At 42.3% G+C, this 20,907-nt stretch overlaps 1 pseudogene; it reads right to left on the bottom strand.

The window, feature by feature from the left end:
- Nucleotides 1–7,667: 7,667 nt before the first annotated feature.
- LOC131273643 (lactoylglutathione lyase-like) lies at nt 7,668–20,585 on the bottom strand (annotated as a pseudogene).
- Nucleotides 20,586–20,907: the final 322 nt, after the last annotated feature.

The following is a 20,907-nucleotide window of genomic DNA, read 5'->3' as shown; positions in this document are numbered from 1 at the left end:
CTGCCGTGTGCCCTCCAGTCCTGAGAGCCCCCAACAAGGGCCTGGCCTCCCTTGTCCCCAGTTCATCGCCTGCTTCTCCGGGCGACCCCTTCGTCGCTGGCTTCGCCGGGCGACCCCGTCAGCCGAACCGCGCAACCCCTGTGAGACTGACCCCTCGTCTGCTGCCGGACCGACCCCTCGTCCCAAGTGGGACCGACCCCTCATCCCAAGTGGGACTGACCCCTCATCCTGAGCTGGACTGACCCCTCGTCCGCAGCCAGACCCCACCTCTACCGACCGAGCAAGCCGTCGCAGCTGGCGCCCAACGTGGGGCAAGGCAACTCCACCACAGCCTCACTCCATAACCTGGCGCCCCCCCTCCTCCCTTCTCACCGTGGGGCTTCTCTCGTGCAACATTGCTGGTACCTGAGCCTTGGCTACCTCATATGATCCACGGCAGTCTGGGAGAATCGCTGGATGGCTTTCTCCTTCCATGTCGGGGGCTTATACCGACCCGCTATGATTAAGAGGAGCCTTGGATTTCTCAGGAGCGTGCGCTTGCACGTCTGAAGTAATCCTCCCACAGCCCTACGCCCTCCTCTCTTCTCACCCCTATCTTTTCGCTCTGCATTGTTGCTCCTGAACCTTGGTGACCTCATATGATCCACGGCGGTCTGGGAGAATCGCTGGATGGCTTTCTCCTTCCATGTCGGGGGCTTATACCGACCCTCTATGATTAAGAGGCGCCAATAAAACTCTCAGGAGTGCGTGCCTGAGCACCTCCACCCCTGCCTTCACCTCTGCCTCCTCCCCTCTGTGCTTGCTCCCCTTTGCCTTGCTCCACTGCTCGTCATTCTGCCTTCCCCTCATCGGGGCCTTCCTTTGGCCCGCAACCACTGTCAGAGTCCCACCGGCTCCAACCCCTCGTCTCAACGCGCACCTCGGCTCCCATCACCGTGCTCTCAAGGTAAGGGCCCCTTTTCTTATCGGCTCCAAAAGGCCATTAGCAATGGGTAACATCCTATCTGCTAAGCAAGCCCCGCAAGTTCGGGCCCTCGCCAGTCTCCTAGACACTCACCGGTGTAAGATCTCTTTGAAACAGCCCCAAGTCTTCTGTAACCGTGGCCCCCCCATGCCGCCATCGCTCTCAAGCAACTCCAGCCCCACTAAGCAGCCCGCAACCCGCTTTCCCCGGCCCGCGGCCTGCTTTCTAGCATCCAATAACATTTCTGCTTTTAACAGCTCCCCATACTTCTGTGGAGCTTCCTCCTGTCTCGACCTCACTCCTCTTCTCAGCCATCCAAAGCGTCCTTTCTCGTCCCCCGCCCCCCTCCTTTTTTTTGCTTGAACCCCCATTGCGTTGCAGATTGGGCCGCCCCATGTCGGCCCGCCCTGTTAACATTGGCCTCCCTCGTGCCCGTGGAGACTTTGGCCTTCTTGTTGTCCTCGCCTACGTCTCCACCACTCCCGACGCTGCTGCCACCACTGCTGCTGGTGCCCTGACGCGACTTGTCCTCACAGCTGCGATCCTCCAGACCATCACACAGTCTGCCTCTGCCACTCTTCACTGCCAAGAAGAGATCAACTACCTGTAACGCGCTGCCATCCTGGACTTTTAACAGCAGATGGACCTTATAGCCACCGAGATCAACGAGAATTGGACATTGGCCACCCTTGCTTGCAACGGCAAGATACCACCCCCCAAATTGTACATTTGTATCCCCATCATAACCACCTCCCTCTTCAGCCCCGCTTCCCTCATTGCTTGCTGCCTCTTGGGCCTCGGCTACTTGCTACTGCTGCCATCCTGGCCTTATTTGAAAAGAAGGGGGAAATGCGGTCACCCCTCGGGCTGAAGTGTGGTTTGCTGGCCTGGCAGGGGAGCAGCCGCGGCAGGCCAAGCTGCTGCCCCCATAATAGGGTGGCTGGTCGGACTCACCGCCACCCCTGAAGGGAGCTCGGCATGGGCGCAGAGTGCCCTCGGGTCTCCCCTTCTCGGCAGCCATGCTTCTGCGGCTGCCCCTCCTCCCAGATGGTGCCACATGATGCCTTGTGGGGTGGCACCCTTCTTCTTCTTTCTCCCTGCGCAGGCGCAGGGCGGAAAATTCCAGTCTGCCCTTTTCCCCTCCCCCAACAGCAGCAACAGCCAGGCGTGGGTGGAAAAATCCAGTCTGCCCTTTTCCCTCCCCCCGACAGCAGCAACAGCCAGGTGTGGGCAGGAAACTCAAGTCTGCCCTCTACCCCAGCAACAGCAGCCACCAATCCCTAAACCCTGCCACTTCCCCCAGCAACAGCAACAGCCAATCCCTAATCACCACCCCTCCCCCATCCAGTACCGCCCACTGACCTTTCTCCGGCAACCAATCAGAACAGGGCGTGGCTTCGACCAATCAGCCTTCCCCAGCCCCTATAAAACTCTTGCCTTTCCCTCAATAAAGTGGACTTGCGTGTTTACCTTGTCTCCGCGGTAGTTCTTCTGCCATGCGCCCTCCAGTCCTGAGAGCCCCCGACAAGGGCCTGGCCTCCCTTGTCCCCAGTTCGTCGCCTGCTTCTCCGGGTGACCCCTTCATCGCCAGCTTCGCCGGGCGACCCCGTCAGCCGAACCGCACAACCCCTGTGAGACCGACCCCTCGTCTGCTGCCAGACCCCACCTCTACCGACCAAGCAAGCCGTCGCACTCATTCACTGCTGGAGGGAATGCAGAAGGATCCAGGCATTCTGGAGGACAGTTCAGCTGTTTCTCAAAATGCTAGCTACACATTGTTAATCCTCACAGGGCCCACTGGATGGAATGGGGGAGAGTATGGGCCATGATGTGGACCATTGACCATGAGATGCAGAGGTGCCCAAAGATGTACTTGCCAAATGCAATGGATGTGTCATGATGATGGGAAGGAGTGTTGCTGGGGGGGAGGAAGTGGGGTGGTGGTGGTGGGGTTCAATGGGACCTCATATATATATTTTTTAATGTAATATTATTACAAAGTCAATTAAAAAAATGCTAGCTACAGATTTGCCATATGATCCAGCAATTACACTGCTGGGTATATACCGAGAAGAACTGAAAATAAGGACACAAATGAAATATGCACACCAATGTTCATAGCAACATTAGTCACTATTGCCAAAAGTTGGAATCAACCCTAATGTCCATCAACAGATGAGTGGATAAATAAAATGTGGAATATACATAAAATGAAATACTACTCAGCTATAAGGAGGAATACAGTACAAACCCATGTGATAACATGGATGAATCTTGAGGACCTTATGTTGAGTGAAGCAAGCCAGACATTGAAGGACAAATACTACATGACCTCTCTGATATGAAAAAAGCAGACCAAGCTGTCTCAGATAGCTAGAGACTGGAAGATAGGTTTAAAGTAATTTGGGGTGGAGAGGAAAGTTGTGAGCTGATGCCTATGTGGGTGAAGTCTATGTGAAGCTGGAGTTAAGTATTTGTACAGGGAAGGGATAAAATGGTGGTATAGGGATACCTTTGGGTGGGGCTTTATGGACTTGACAGGGCCTAGGGTTGGGAGGATGGGTCAGATGGCCCAAGGAATTGGGGGAGGGCTGGGGGAAGCAGTTGAATATGGGAGAATGTCGGGTATATGTTTGAAGCGATAATATTGAGAAAACTTTAGAACATGTAAGGAAGGATTATGTGTTTAAGATGCTTGGAGGGCATCTGGTACAGGGGCAAGCTTCTAGGGAGTGTGTGAGTGCTCATTTTGTCCTAATATGTTATATCATTGGGTGGAGACCCATACAATGAGTGTGAAGGTGCACCTACATCCTGGGGAGACCTGATGTTCCTTAATAGAGGGAATTGTGTTTCTAGAGAGAATCGGTGGAGCCCAATTAGTTAGGGCAGTCGAGTATGTCAAGGCCTCAGTGATGTTGTAGTATCTATAAATCTGGTCCCTCAAGTAGTAAAGATTGATTGTCATGGTGTGCCCTGAGAGGAGAGTTAGAGAGGTATAGCATGGATGGAAGTAGGGTAACTGGGGGGCAATGGAAGTGTTGCAAAAGATCATGCAATGATGGATATAGGACATGTTAACGTACACCAAAAATATATAAAAGTCTATAAGCTAAAATGTAAACCATAATGTAGAACATAAGGAAGCTAAAAACTTATAAATTTGTAGAGTCTAAGATATAAACCATAATGTAAACCAAAATTGAACCACGTTTGATAGCTATGTTTCAAAATCTGTACATCAGTTGCAGCAAATATAACATGAACATGTAAAAAGATCATTGCTGGGGAAAGGGGGAAAGGGTTTGAATATATGGAGTTCCCTATATTGTGTATGTGAATTACTGTGATCTAAAACTTTTTTGAAGTCAAAATTAAAACTTAGAAGAAAAAAAGAAAGGATGTAGACACTAAGAAAGAAATTAAAGAAATTGCCTTGCCACTGTACATATTACAGTGATGAAAAGCAAAATGTTTGAAACAAAGCTTTATAATATTTTTCATTTTATTTATACACCAATTTATTTTTACTTTATTTTAGTATTTCTAAATTATGCATTCTATTTATAAATTTTAACCCCATCACTATATTTCAATTTCCTGTTAATAGAATCTGGCAATATATCAGGCTTCATTGTTGAAGAAGTTTTGGACCACAGAGAGGTTCACCTATGGCAGTGGAGGAACACTGGTTTGAGGTATTACTGATACGGGGCACATGTGTTGGGGCCAATTCTCCAGGGCACGTATATAGGGGACATAAAAATATTCTGATATATGTTGAGTATTTTTATAGTAGTTTCAATTACAAATGTCAACTGAGGGAGTGCTGCGTTCCTACACAGGGGATGCTCTGTCACATACCCCAATGGAACAACAATAATCCCCCAAGTACAATGGCAAAGGCCAACAAGGAAGGATGGTCCAATAATGAGCCCTTGATACAGATGACTATGATTACGAGCTTGTGTGCCTGAAATATGAACTAGGCCTAGAGCTACAGGGTGCCTAAGAGTTACCCCCTGAAAGCCTCCATGTTGTTCAAATGTGGCCACTCTCTAAGTCAAATTCAGCATGTAAATGCATTACCTTCCCCCAGCATAGAACATGACTCCTGGGGATGAGCCTCCCTAGTGCTGAGGGATTACTACCAATCACTAACTGATGATGCAATTAGAAAGAGACATGGAATAAAAGGGTCAACTCAGACCAGCAGAATATCTCAGCCTACAAATTGGATCAAGTGCTAAAAACTGCTTTTTGGCCATGAATGAAAGGAAAAAATGGCAAAGATAAATGAGTTTATATGGCTAAGAGTCTTCCAAAAAGGATCAGGAAGTCATCAGAGGGGTCATGCTTATGCACTCTTCAGCAGAACCCCAGAGAGGGACCAAGTAGATATAACTCTAGGTGCTGATTCTCCTGAAGGCAAAGGAGCGCCACAGGGTATGTGATCATGGCAGATGGATTTGGTGTTCTGTGCCATGTCAGAGGGCCCTACTTTGGAATTTGTGCTCCTGAGTGTGATGGAGATGGACTCAGATGTGACCTTCCCACACATGCCTCTTCTGTCAGTTTTACTGAACCTGTGGTTGGTGCAAGGGATAGTGCATACTCTAGGGTCTTGAATCTCTGGACTGCCCATTTGCCAGCTTGGCCCTGAGCCTTAGCAGAGTTGTGTCTCCTACTCCCCAGTTCATTGGACCTACCCAGGTCAGCAACAGGAAGATGAAGATGGTCAAAGACCACACCAGGGAATCAAGAGTGTCAACAACTGAAAGCAGAGGAATTGCATCCTTCATCCATGTGGAATCTAAGTCCCCTCTTGATCTAGAGGTGGAGTGGACATCACCATCCCACAGTCCAAAGAATGGAGGAATAAAATATGGATTAGACTGGACTGATATTCTACTATAAAACTATTGTGACTAGTAACAGAAGAAATTTTAGCATTGAGGTGGAGAAAGTGACCACAGTAGTTGCTGACGTCAGGGAAAGGGAAGAAGAGATGTGGTGTGGGGGCACTTTTGGGACTTTGAGTTGTTCTAAATGATACTGTAGGGTCAGATGATGGACTTTATAAATCCTGCCATAACCTACTGAATATACTGGGGGAGACTGTGAATTACAGTGTAAGCTATTATTATGTGGTGCAGCAGTGCTCCAAAATGTGTTCACCGAGTGCAATGGGTGTGCCACAATGATGGAGGAGATTGTTGGTGTGGGAGGAGTGGGGTGGGTGGGTGGGAGTTATATGGGAACCTCTTATATTTTTAATGTAACATTTTTTGTGATGTATATATCTTTAAAAAATATAATTTACAAAAATGATGTGGTGGGGGTGGGAAGTGCGGTATATGGGGACCTCTTATGGTTTTTAATTTTTTAAATATTTTTTTCTTATTTAAAATTTTATTTTACTTAACCTTAAAAGTACTGCTATTTGTTTGAGTTGCTCACAAAATCCATTCCATCTAAAAAGGAAACAAAATGTGCTTCTAGCAGTGCAAGCAAAGTTGGCATGACCTATCCAAGGATCTTCCACCCTAGTCAGCAAAAAAATTTAAATTTAGTTAAACCATAACTGGTATGTTTTTATTCGGAGAACAAGAGATTTTCAAAATCACTTTGATTTTTAAAACTCATCAAATATCATTCATAGCAGGGAAGACAATTTAGGTGATATGTTATCAATTAACATAATTTATAATAAATAGTTAATGGCATAATGAAGACCTTGGGATAGAGACTCTTAAGGAGTAACATAAGACCACTTGTAGGAATAAACTGGCTCTCCCCAGGAGAGTCATGTGCTACAGCCTTCTTCCATTGCTTTTTCCTCACCGTGGTAATCAGGCCTGCATGCTGAGAGGATGATGCTCAAACTTACATAGGGTTTTTACAGATTAGCAAGGAGGTATTCTGAAATACTAATTTTTGAGACACAATCTAAATTCTAAACATGATGATGAGACCTTGAGCCTATTTATATTGCCTTCAATTTACTTAGGTTATATGTCTATCCTTTCTCATAGGATAGTTGTGAGGATTAAATGAGATAAAATACATGACCACCTAGTCCAGTGTCTGGGTATCCAGTAAGTAAGATTCTTGTTCTCCTCCTCCACAACCTAAAATAAATGAAATTAGTCCTTGAACTCTGGAAGTACTTTAAAAATGAAAATAAATAGTTTTTCTACTAGCATCCTTGTCAGCATGATTCTGAATTGCTCCCAAGAGTACCTTTTCTTTTGTAATATAAACACTTTATACTGTTTGAAGTGCACATGAGGTTTCAATTTTGTTCAGTGTTTCTTGCTTTCCACCAGGAAAAGTTATTTCTGAGGAATGAAACCCTAGAAGATATTCACAACAAAAACACATTCAATTTTTTTTTGAAAATGATGTTTCAAAGGAAAGCTTGAAAAGATATCACATTTAGAAGACAGATGAAGGCCAATGCAGCCTCTGAAGGGAATGGTTCTAATTATTACTTTAAAAAGTAAAGTTATAGAATTACATTCAAGGGCATAAGATAAAGCACTACTTTTAAAACCAGAATGACTGAACAGTTAGGTGATACAGGAAAAGGAAATGAACTTTAAAAAATTTCAATTGGGACAATGATCCATCAGTGCTAAATGTTTCTGTTACATGAATATCTTGAACAACGTGGTTTTCTTTTTTGCTTTACAATGTCTTTACTGAAATCACAAAGTATTCTCACAGAACTAAATAATAGTTATCATTTGGTTAGGATTCAAAATTTCAATCCAATAACCATCAGGATCTTGAATAAATGTCAGACCTTTCATTTTACCATCGTCAGGTTTCTTCACAAATTTGACTCCTAGTTCTTCATATCTTTTACCGGCACCATGTACATCAGGAGCAGCAATTCCAATATGACAAAATCCCCAAGGGTCTGAATTGCCACTGTGGTAACTCTGAGTTGCATCATCTTTGGTGCCCCAGTTGTGTGTCAGCTCAAGTGTAGCTTTTCTGCTACAATGAGATACCATCTTACTCCCATAAGAATGGCAGCTATGAAAAAACAGAAGACTACAAATGCTGGAGAGGATATGGAGGAATGGGAACACTCATCCACTGCTGGTGGGAATGCAGAAGGATCCAGCCATTCTGGAGGACAGTTGGAGGTTTCTCAAAAAACTAGCCATAGATTTGACATATGACCCAGCAATTCCACTGCTGGGTATATACCCAGAAGAACTGAAAACAAGGACACAAACCAATCTATGCACAACAATGTTCATAGCAGCATTGTTCACTATTGCCAAAAGTTGGAATCAACCCAAATGCCCATCAACAGATGAATGGATAAATAAAATGTGGTATATACATATGATGGAATACTACTCAGCTTTCAGAATGAATACACTACAAACACATGTGATAACATGGATGAATCTTGAGAACCTAATGTTGAGTGAAACAACCCAGGCATTGAAGGACAAATCCTACATGACCTCAATGATATGAAATAAGTAAACCAAGCTGCCTCAGAGAGCTAGAGACTGGATGATTGGCTTAAAGAAAATTGGGTGATAGAGGCAGTATGCAACCTAACACCTACATGGGACAAATCTATGATAAGCAGGAGATAAGTATTTGTACAAGGAAGGGACAAAATGAGGGAATAGGTTTACCTTTGGGTGGGGCTTTGCGGGCTTGAGGGGGGTTAGGAATGGGAGGATGGGTAATATTGCCCAAGAAATTGGGGGGAGGGTGGAACAACATATGAACATAGGAGATTGTCAGGTATTTGGTTGAAAGTATAATGCTGAGAAAACTTTTTCAAAAATATAATAAGGAAGGTTACCTGTTTAAGATGCTTAAAGGGGATAAACCGACACAACACAGGCTCCTAGGGAGTATTTGAGTGCTCATTTTGTCATAGTAGGTTATATCATTGGATATATAATGAGAGTGAAGTTATACCCACATCCTGGGGAGGATGTGTTCTCAAATAGAGGGAATTGTATCTCTTGAGAGAAATGGTAGCTCCCAGTACATTAGGGCAGTTGAACATGTCAAGCCCTCAACACAGTTGCAAGTATCTCTGAACATGGCCCTTCAAGCAATGAAGATTGACTGTCATTGTGGGCCCTAAGGGAAGGGGGAAAGAGGTATTGAATAGATGGAACCAATGTAACTGTGTGAGCAATAGAAGTGTTCCAGAAGAGTACGCGAGTATGGATATAAGACATGTAAAATTACACCAAAAATATATTGGGACTGATAGGTTAAAATGTAAATCATAATGTAAAACATAATGATAACTAAAAATTTAGAAAATTGCACAGTCTAAAATATAAACAACAATGTAAACCCAAATGTTACCTTGTTTGAAAGCTATTGTCTCAATATCTGTAGATCAGTTTCAGTAAATATAATATGAATATGTAAAAAGATAATTGCTGTGGAAGGGAAAAGGATTTTATGTTGGATATGTGGGAGTACTGTATATTGTATATATGAATTACTGTGATCTAAAACTTTTGTGAAGATAAGCTTAATAACTAGAAAAAAGAAAAGAAAAAGAAAGGACATAGACACTGAGGAAAAGACAGAAGTAGCTGCCTTGTCAGTTTGCATACAGGGCAACAGTTATTGCAGTGACAGAAGGCAAAACATCAAAAACAAAGCTTTTGCATTTTTAAATTTTTTGATACCGCAATTTATTTTTATCTTATTTTTTCCTAATTAATATGTATTCTATATCTAACCTTTAAACTCATCACTATATTCCATTTTACTATTAATGGAACCTGACAATACATTGGGCTTCACTTTTCAAGAAGTTTTGGATCACAGAGAGGTTCAACAATGGCAGGGGAGGAATACTGGTGGGGGATGTTATTGATAGGGGAAATATGGTTGGCAGGCAGTTCTACAGGGCATATATCCAGAGTACATAAAAATGTTGGGATATTTTCATAGTGGATAAAATTAAAAACAACACTTGAGGGAGTGTTGAGTTCCTAGCCAGGGGAGCTCTATCACAGTCCCTAAAGGAACAGCAATGATCCCCCAAGTGCAATGGCAAAGACCAAAAAAGAAGGAAGGTCTAACAATGAGCCCTTGATAGTAATGACTATGCTTGTGAGCCTGTGCACCTGAAATAAGAATAAGGCCTAGGCGTGAGGAGCCGGGCAGAGCCGGTCCAAGCCTCCGCGGCGGGCGGAGCCGGGCCTGCGGAGGGGTTTCGGTTTTTTTTTTTTTTTTTTTTTTTTTTTGAGCATCTGCAGTACTGGGGAGTTCGTGGGCCCTGGGCGGCCTATTGGGGGTTTGTGGGAAGGGAGGTGCTTGCAGACCCATTTGGGCAGACAGACGGGGGGGTTTTAGGGCAAAGCGGGGGGAAGTTGTTGTTTTAGATAGTGTTGCAATTGTGACACGTGCGTACCTGTATCTCTCTTCTCCCTATCCGTTCCCCACCATTTGCCCATCCTCTTTTTCTTTCTTCCTTTCTTCTTGCCTTTCTTTTTTCTTTATTATAATTAGTTTGTTTGTTTTTTTTTGTGTTTTTTTTCGGTTTTCTCTTTCCCTCTTGTCCCTCATCTTCCACTTATTTTTACTTTAATTCAAGTATACAATAGGTGCTACAGGGAACACCTCACATTTGCTGGGTTTTCCCATCCTCCACTGCCTCATTTCTGTGTGAACTGATTTAGGCTACCTACACTATCCCCCTTCCCCTGCATCTTGATATCCACTATCATCTACTGTCTCTCCTATATTCCACCCCCCACCTCCCGTTCTTTGATCCACAAAGTGTCTAACTCTTAATTTCTAATACCTTTGTTCTGTTTTCTGTCTATTATCCACTCTTGAAACTATTACCTTTCTTTTCTTTTTCCCTCTCTCATGAAAACAATAGCTGTGTAGTTCATACCATATTCCTCCCAAATTCAGTCATCAACTTCATAAAAGGGACTCTACCTACAGCTATAACTCTATACAATCTACATGAATCTAACCTCCATCCTTCCAGATCTCATATTCCTGCTTTATTAACATACATCACCAATACAACTTTACACTTTTCCCTTGCTTACACAATTGCCTTTCCCCAACACTAATACTTTCCTCTAAAGTGAACTTAACCAACAACAAGTAACTAGAATAAGAAGAAAAAAGTGACAAAGAGAAGATATAACACCTGTGCAAAAATAACAACTAATTAACCTCCAAGAGCAGACAAAGAAGCTAAGGAACTGATTAAATTCATCAAAATAAAGAGATGACCAGGAAGCAACAAAAATCTATGAACCAAACCAATAATCAGGAAAACATGGCTGAATCCAATCAACAAACCAATAATCACGAAGGGGAGCAAAACTTGGCACAAGCAATGAAAGATCTCAGAACATTTATCACCAACAAATTTGATGCAGTAATGAAAGAGGTTAACAACATGAAGACATCACTTGGAGGGGAAATTGCAGACATACGCAAAAACATAACAGATATGATGGGAATGAACACCACAGTTCAAGAAATCAAAAATACACTTGCAGCAAATATCAGCAGACTAGAAGAGACAGAGCAGAGAATTAGTGATGTGGAAGACAGTACATCAGAAATCAAACAGATAGTAGAAGGGGTCAATAAGAAGATAGAAAAAAATCCAATTAGGATTTAGGGACCTGAATGACAATGCAAAACGCCCAAACATACGTATTATAGGCATTCCAGAAGGTGAAGAGAAGGGTAAGGGGTCAGAAACAGTGTTGCAGGAAATAATGGCTGAAAACTTCCCAAATCTACTGAAAGAGACAGATGTACATATCCAAGAAGCACAGCGCACTCCACAAGTCATAAACCCCAACAGGCCCACCCCAAGACATATACTTGTCAAATTATCCAATGCTCAAGACAAAGAGAAAATCCTAAAAGCAGCAAGAGAAAAGAAAACCATCACATACAAGGGAAGCTCAATTAGATTAAGTGCTGATTTCTCTTCTGAAACCATGGAGGCAAGAAGACAGTGGTATGATATAGTCAAGGTACTAAAGGAAAAAAATTTCCAACCAAGAATACTCTATCCAGCTAAACTAGCATTCAAACATGATGGAGAGTTCAAAATATTCGCAGACAAACAGAAACTGAAAGAGTATACCAACAAGAAACCTCCCCTTCAAGAAATTCTAAAGGGAGTTCTGCAGGAAGAAAGGAAAAAACAGGAAAGGCAAAGTTGGAGGAGAGTATAAGACCAACAACAACAACAAAAAAGACAAAAAAAAATACAAACAAAATATGACAAACACAAATCCAATCAAAATATGGCTAACACAAATAATTCCTTGATAGTAATAACACTGAATGTCAATGGATTAAACTCACCTATCAAAAGATTCAGACTGGGACACTGGATAAGGAAATATGACCCATCCATATGCTGTCTACAAGAGACACATCTTAGACCCAGAGACGCATGGAGATTGAAAGTGAAAGGCTGGAAAACAATCATACAAGCTAACAATAACCAAAAAAAGGCAGGAGTAGCTATATTAATATCAGACAAAATAGACTTTAAATGTGAAACAATTGTGAGAGACAAAGAAGGATACTACATTTTAGTCAAAGGGAAAATCTGTCAAGAAGATTGAACAATCATAAATATCTATGCCCCTAACAAGGGTGCCTCTAAATACGTCAGGCAAACGCTGGAAAAACTAAGTGAAAGAATAGATACATCTACAATTATAGTGGGGGATTTTAATACACCACTATCAACTCTGGACAGAACATCTCAAAAGAGAATCACCAAAGAAACAAAACATCTGAATAGTATATTAGAGGAGCTCGATGTAATAGACATATATAGATCGCTACACCCAAACACAGCAGGATATACATTTTTCTCAAGCGCACATGGATCATTCTCCAAGATAGATCATATGCTAGGCCACAAAGAAAGGCTGAACGAATTCAGAAAGATTGAAATCATACAAAACATTATCTCTGACCACAGTGGAGTCAAGCTGGACATTTGCAAGGGAAAGAAGCCCAGATTTCACACCACGATTTGGAAATTAAACAACACACTCTTAGAAAAACAGTGGGTCAAAGAGGAAATCTCAAAAGAAATCAATGACTACCTTGAAACAAATGATAATGACAACACAACATACCAAAATTTATGGGATGCAGCAAAAGCAGTACTGAGAGGGAAGTTTATAGCCATAAATTCATATATCAAAAAAGAAGAAAGAGCAAAAATTGAAGAACTAACTGCACATTTGAAGGAATTAGAAAAACAACAACAAAGTAACCCAACAGGAAGAAGAAGGAAGGAAATAACAAAGATAAAGGCAGAACTAAATGAAATAGAAAATAAGAAAGCACTTGAACAGATAAACAAGACCAAGAGCTGGTTTTTTGAGAAGATTAACAAAATTGACAAACCTTTAGCAACACTAACAAAGAAAAAAAGAGAGAAGATGCAAATACACAAAATAAGAAATGAGAAAGGCGATATCACCACTGACCCCACAGAAATAAAGACTATCATAAGAGGATATTTTGAAAAACTATATTCCAACAAAAACGACAATCTAGAGGAAATGGACAAATTCCTAGAAACACATAAACAGCCCATATTGACAAAAGAAGAAATTGATGATCTTAACAAACCAATCACAAGCAGAGAGATAGAATCAGTTATTAAAAATCTCCCAACTAAGAAGAGCCCAGGGCCAGATGGCTTCACAGGTGAATTCTATAAAACATTCCGGAAAGAACTGACACCAATCCTGCTGAAACTATTCCAAACCATCGAAACAGAAAGAACATTACCCAACTCCTTCTATGATGCCAACATTACCCTAGTACCAAAGCCAAACAAAGACATCACAAGAAAGGAAAATTACAGACCAATTTCTCTAATGAACCTAGACGCAAAAATACTTAACAAAATACTTGCTAATCGTATTCAACAACACATTAAACGAATTATACACCACGACCAAGTGGGATTCATCCCAGGTATGCAAGGATGGTTCAACATAAGAAAATCAATCAACGTAATACACCATATAAACAGATTGAAGGAAAAAAATCACATGATTATATCTATTGATGCGGAAAAAGCATTTGACAAAATACAGCACCCTTTCTTGATAAAAACACTCCAAATGATTGGAATACAAGGAAATTTTTTGAACATGATAAAGAGTATATATGAAAAACCTAAAGCCAATATTGTTTACAATGGAGAAATCCTAGACTCCTTCCCTCTAAACTCAGGAACAAGACAAGGATGCCCACTGTCGCCGCTCCTATTTAACATTGTCTTAGAAGTACTTGCTCGAGCACTGAGGCAAGAACCAGAAATAAAAGGCATTCAAATTGGAAAGGAAGAAGTCAAAATTTCATTATTTGCAGATGACATGATCCTATACATAGAAAACCCTGAGAGATCTACAACGAAGATTCTAGAACTCATAAATGAGTTTAGTAAAGTCGCAGGTTATAAGATCAATGCGCAAAAATCAGTAGCATTTCTGTACACCAATATTGAGCAAGATCAGGAGGAAATCAAGAAACAAATACCATTCACAATAGTAAATAAAAAAATCAAATACTTAGGAATAAATTTAACTAAAGAGGTAAAGAACTTATACACTGAGAACTATACAAGATTGTTCAAGGAAATCAAAGAAGACCTAAATAAATGGAAGACTATTCCTTGTTCATGGATAGGAAGACTGAACATTATTAAGATGTCTATCCTACCAAAATTGATCTACACATTCAATGCAATCCCAATAAAAATCAATGCAGCCTTCTTTAAGGAACTAGAAAAACTAACTATGAAATTTATTTGGAAAGGAAAGAGACCCCGAATAGCCAAAGACATACTGAAAAAGAAAAACGAAATTGGAGGAATCACACTACCTGACTTCAAAACATACTATAAAGCTACGGTGGTGAAAACAGCATGGTATTGGCATAAGGAGAGACATATAGACCAATGGAATCGAATTGAAAGCTCTAATATAGAACCTCACATATACAACCACATAATATTCGATAAAGCCACCAAACCCTCTCAACTGGGAGAGAGTGGCCTATTCAACAAATGGTGTCTGGAGAACTGGATAGCCATATGTAGAAGAATGAAAGAGGATTACCATCTCACACCTTATACAAAGATCAACTCAAGATGGATCAAAGACCTAAATATAAGAGCCAAGACCATAAAAACCTTAGAAAGCAGTGTAGGGAAACATCTACAGGACCTTGTAATAGGTAATGGATTTATGAATATCTCACCAAAAGCACGAGCAGCAAAAGAACTAATAGATAAATGGGACTTCCTCAAAATTAAAGCCTTCTGCACCTCAAAGGAGTTTGTCAAGAAAGTAAAAAGGGAGCCCACACAGTGGGAGAAAATATTTGGCAATCATATATCTGATAAGAAACTTATAACTTGCATATATAAAGAACTCCTACATCTTGAAAATAAAAAGATAAACAATCCATTTAAAAAATGGGAAAAAGACTTAAACAGACACTTCTCCAAAGAAGAAATACAAATGGCAAGAAAGCACATGAAAAAATGTTCCAAATCTCTAGCTATCAGGGAAATGCAAATCAAAACCACAATGAGATACCATCTTACACCCATAAGATTGGCAGCTATGAAAAAAACAGAAGAATACAAGTGCTGGAGAGGATGTGAAGGAAGGGGAACACTCATCCACTGCTGGTGGGAATGCAGAAGGATCCAACCATTCTGGAGAACAGTATGGCGGTTTCTCAAAAAACTAGCCATAGATTTGCCATATGACCCAGCAATACCACTGCTGGGAATATACCCAGCAGAACTGAAAACAAGAACACAAACCAATATATGTACACCAATGTTCATAGCAGCATTGTTCACCATTGCCAAAAGTTGGAATCAACCCAAATGCCCATCAACAGACGAGTGGATCAATAAAATGTGGTATATACACACAATGGAATACTACTCGGCTGTAAGAACAAACACACTACAAACACATGTGATAACATGGATGAATCTTGAGAACCTTATGTTGAGTGAAGCAACCCAGACATTGAAGGACAAATACTACATGACCTCAATGATATGAAATAAACAAGCTGCCCTAGATAGCAAGAGACTGAACGATAGGCTTGCAGGAAATCGGAGGGTGGAGGAAGGATATGAGCCGATGTCTGCAGGGGTGGAATTTAAGACGAGATGGTGGTAAGTATGAACACAAAGAAGAGATAAAAGGGGGGCAAGGGGTTGCCTTTGCTTGGGGCTTTGCGGGTTTGAGGGTGGCTGGGGAGGGACGGGTGGGTAACGTTGCCCAAAAGTGGGGGGAGGGAGGGGTAGCATACGAAACAGGAGAGGGTCAGGTGTTGGTGGAGAGTAAAATGCCGAGAAAATCATATCAAAATATAATAAAGAGGGTTACCTGTTTAGAATGCTCAGAGGGGAGGGTCTGATGCAGGACGGGCTCCTGGGGAATGTCTAAATGCTCATTCTGCCAGAGTGGGTGACACCATGGGGTAGAAACCCAAGTAGTGAGAGTGGGGGTGGACCCACATCCTGGGGAGGACTAATGCCATCCAATAGAGGGAACTGTATCCCTCGAGAGAAAGGGTGGCTCCCAGGGCATTGGGGCAGTTGAGCAAGTTTGGCCCTGAACACTATTCCATCTATCTCTGGAAGTGGCTCCTCAGGAAACGGAGGTTGGCTATCACTGAGGGCACCAAGGTGGAAGGGAAAATGGACGTTAAATGTGTGGAACCAAAGTAAATGGGGGGTAAGAGAGGAGTTTCTTGAGAGTACACAAGGATGGATATAAAACATGTAATATTACACCATAACATATAGGAGATGACAGACTGATAATGTAAACCATAATGTAAAACATAGGATAACTAAAAATGTAAAGAACTGTGTATCCTAAAGTATGCACCATAATGTAAACACAGATGTCACCTTGTTAGAAAGCTAATGTCTCAGACTCTGTACATCACTTTAAGTAAATATGATATGAATAGGGCGTAAGAGTATCACTGTGGAAGGGAAAAGGTTTTCTGGTGGATGTGTGGGAGTGCTGTATATTATATATATACATTGCTGTGGTCTAGGACTCCTGTGAAGAAAAGCTGAATAATTAGGGGGGGGGGGGAAAAAAAAAAAAAGAAAAAAATAGGATGTGGAATTTTTTCAAGTCAACATTCTTTATCTAAGTTCTTTATCTAACTTTATCCAAGTTCTTTATCTATCCTTTAAACTCATCGCTATATGCCATTCCCTAGTAAGGGACCATGACATTATATTGGGCTTCAAATTTCGGGGAGTTCTGGATCACAGAGTGTTTCAACAATGGCAATGGAGGGATACTGGTATGGGATACCAATGACAGATGATATATGACTGACAGGGAGCTGTACAGAACATATGTCCAGGGTGCATGGTAATGTTTGGATATACTCATAGTGGCAACAATTAAAAACCACAGTAGGGGGGGTACTGGGTTCCTGGCCAGTGGTGCTCTGTCGTGGTCCCTAGGGGAGCAGCGACAGTCTCCCAGGTACAGTGGTGGGGACCGGGAGGGAGTGAGGGTTCAACAGTGAGCCCCTGATACTAATGACTATGCTTGTGAGCTGATAAACCCAAAATAATAACAAGGCCTAGAGCAACTTTGTGCCTGGGAATTTCCTTCTGTCAGCCTTCATGTTACTCAAATGTGGCCAGTCTCGAAGCCAAACTCAGCATGTAAATGCAATGCCTTCCCCCCAGCGTGGGACATGACACCCGGGGATGAGCCTCCCTGGCAACGAGGGACCACTATCAACTACCAACTGATGATGCAACTGGAAAATGACCTTATACGGAAGGTTCAATGCGGATCAGCAGAATATCCATGTCTACATAAAATACCATGACTTTAAAATGCTGTTTGACCTAAAGTAAGGGGGAAATGGAAAGGAGAAATGAGTTTATATGGCTACGAGTTTCTAAAAAAGAGTCTGGAGGCTGGCAGAAGGTTTGCCCTCATGCACAACTGAGCAGAGTCAGAGAGACAGATAAAGCAGATACAACCCCCAGATATTGGTTCCTTTGAGGGCTAAAGAGACCCATGGGAGTTATGGTCATGGCCGATGGGGTTAACTACCAGGGCAGATGGCCCCTCTTTGGAAATGGTGTTTATGTGTGATGAATCTGGACTCAGATGGGATCTCCCTTCATAAGACTTTCATGCTAATGTGCTGGAGGTGCAGTTAATGTTGGGGTTTAAGATATATTTAGGGGATTTGAATCTCTGGACTGACAATGTGATAGCCAGATCCTGAGCCTCAACAGACTCCAGCACCTACAATCTGATTTATTGGACTTACCACACTCAGCTAAGATGGAGGTGAAGAAGGACAACCACCACACCATGGAGCCTAGAGTGATTACAACTGAAAATGGGAGGATTGCATCCAGCATCCAGGTGGAATCTGAGCCTCCTCTTGACATAAAGGTGCAATGGACACAACCAATCCAGTGTCCACATAGAAGAGGTGGCATTGGATTGGGAAAAGTGGACATAATGGACAAAGGGTATGGGGAAAGGCAGGAAGAGATGAGAGGTGGAGGTGTCTTCGGGACATGGAGCTGCCCTGGATGGTGCTTCAGAGGTAATCACCGGACATTGTAAATCCTCACAGGGCCTACATGATGGAATAGAGGAGAGTATAGGCCATGATGTGAACCAATGTATATGAGGTGCAGAGGTGCCCAAAGATGTACTTACCAAATCCAATGGATGTGTCATGATGATGGGAACGAGTGTTGTTGGGGGGGGGGGAGAGGGGGGGGTGGGGGGGGTGGGGTTGAATGGGACCTCACATATATATTTTTAATGTAATATTATTACAAAGTCAATAAAAATTAAAAAAATTAAAAAAAAAAATAAAAAATAAAAATAAAAATAAAAAATAAAAAAAAAAAGAATAAGGCCTAGAGCTGCAGGGTGCCTAAGAGCTACCTCCTGAGAGCCTCTGTGTTACTCAAATGTGGCCAGTCTCAAAGGCAAACTCAACATGTAAATGTGTTGCCTTCCCCCCAGCATGGGACATGTCTCCCAGAGATGAGCCTCCCTGGTGCCGAGGGATTACTACCAAGTACCAGATGATGAGGTAACTAGAAAATGACCTTGAATAAAACGGTCAACACAGACCAGCCGAATATCTCAATCTACATACAATACCAGTAGTTAAAAATGCTTTTGACCTGAATAAAAGGGGGAAATGGAAAGGACAAATGAGTTTATATGGCTATGAGTCTCCAAAAAGAGCTGGGAGGTTATCAGAGGGGTCTCCCTTATGCACACCTCAGCAGAGTCCCAGAGACAGATAAAGTAGATATAACCCCAGGTATTGGTTCTTCTGAGGACTACAGAGACCCACAGGTTCTATGGTCATGGCAGATGGAGTTCAGTGCCACATCAGTTGGCCCTACTTTGGAGTTTGTGTTTCTGTGTGATGGAGCTGGACTCAGATGTGATCTTTGTTCACAAGTCCCTCCTGTTACTTTTACTGGAACTGTAGTTGGAGCTGGGGTTTAATGTATACTCAGGGGGCCTGAATCTCTGGAATGACCATGTGATAACCAGGCCCTGAACCTCAACAGACTTCAGCTCCTACACTCTGGTTTATTGGACTTAACCCACTCAGCTAACATGGAGGTGAGGAGGGTCAACCACCACACCAGGGAGCCAAGAGTGCCTACAACTGAAAGCAGGAGGATTGCATCCAGCATCCATGTGGAATCAAAGTCCCCTCTTGATATAGATGTGGAGTGGACACAACCATAAGGTCCACAGGATGGAGGAATAGAGTATGGATTAGAGTGGAATTACTGATATTCTATTCATGAACTATTGTGATTAGTAATCAAAGAAAATGTGGCATTGGTGTGGAGAAAGTGGCCATGGCAGCTGCTGTGGGTAGGCAGTGGGAGGAAGAGATGTGGGGACATTTTCAGGACTTGGAGTTGTCCTGAGTGGTGCTGCAGGGACAGTTACTGGACATTGTATGTCCTCCCATGGTCCAGTGGGTGGAATGTGGAAGAGTGTGGGCTATGATGTGGACCATTGACCATGAGGTGCAGTGGTGCTCAGAGATGTATTCACCAAATGCAATGAATATCTCATGATGATGGAGGAGTTTGTTGTTATGGGGGGAGGAGTGGGGTGAGGGGGGTAGGGGGTATATGGGAACTTCATATTTTTTGAATGTAATATTAAAAATATAAATGAAACAAAAAAAATAAAAGGAAAAAAAAAAGAGTACCTTTTCTGGAGAAAAACCATGCCACTTTTTCATTTTAATCTTTGGGGATGTCATTTTTATCCTCATAAGCCAAAAAATAGAGTGAACATTTCATAGTGGGAAAATCTAATTCTTCAATTAGCGTCATTCCAAGAATTCTAGTATCAAAATCCAATGACGTCTTAGGATCTTTAATTCGTAACATGGTCTGCTGCAATAGAAAATCCTTGGTGCTGGGGTCCGCATTGGAGCAGCAATTGACTGCAGCCTCGTCGGTAAGGCTGCCGGCCGCGAGCTGAGGTTCTGCCATAGCCGCACTGCTGTACCTCGAACGATGGAACGCGGGAAACCGAGGAGCCACCGGCAGCCCCGCCGAACCTTCTTTTTAATATTTTTAATCTAACGTTCTTTGTGTTCTATTAACTTTAATTTAAAAAGTGTAAAAAGAAGGTGAAGAATATTGAAGAAAATTTTTGTGCATTTCGCCTTTCATCACTGTAATAACTGTTGTCCTGTTTGTACAGTGGCCAGGCAATTCTTCCATTTCTTCCTCAGTGTCTTACATCTTTTTTTATTATGTCTTCAAAGACGTTTTATGTCACATACGGAATATAGGGGACTCCCGTATACCCAAT

The sequence above is a fragment of the Dasypus novemcinctus genome, chromosome 16, assembly GCF_030445035.2.
Source record: "Dasypus novemcinctus isolate mDasNov1 chromosome 16, mDasNov1.1.hap2, whole genome shotgun sequence".
Taxonomy (NCBI): domain Eukaryota; kingdom Metazoa; phylum Chordata; class Mammalia; order Cingulata; family Dasypodidae; genus Dasypus; species Dasypus novemcinctus.
Note: the sequence above shows the minus strand (reverse complement) of the source record. Positions and strands in the feature narration are given on the sequence as shown.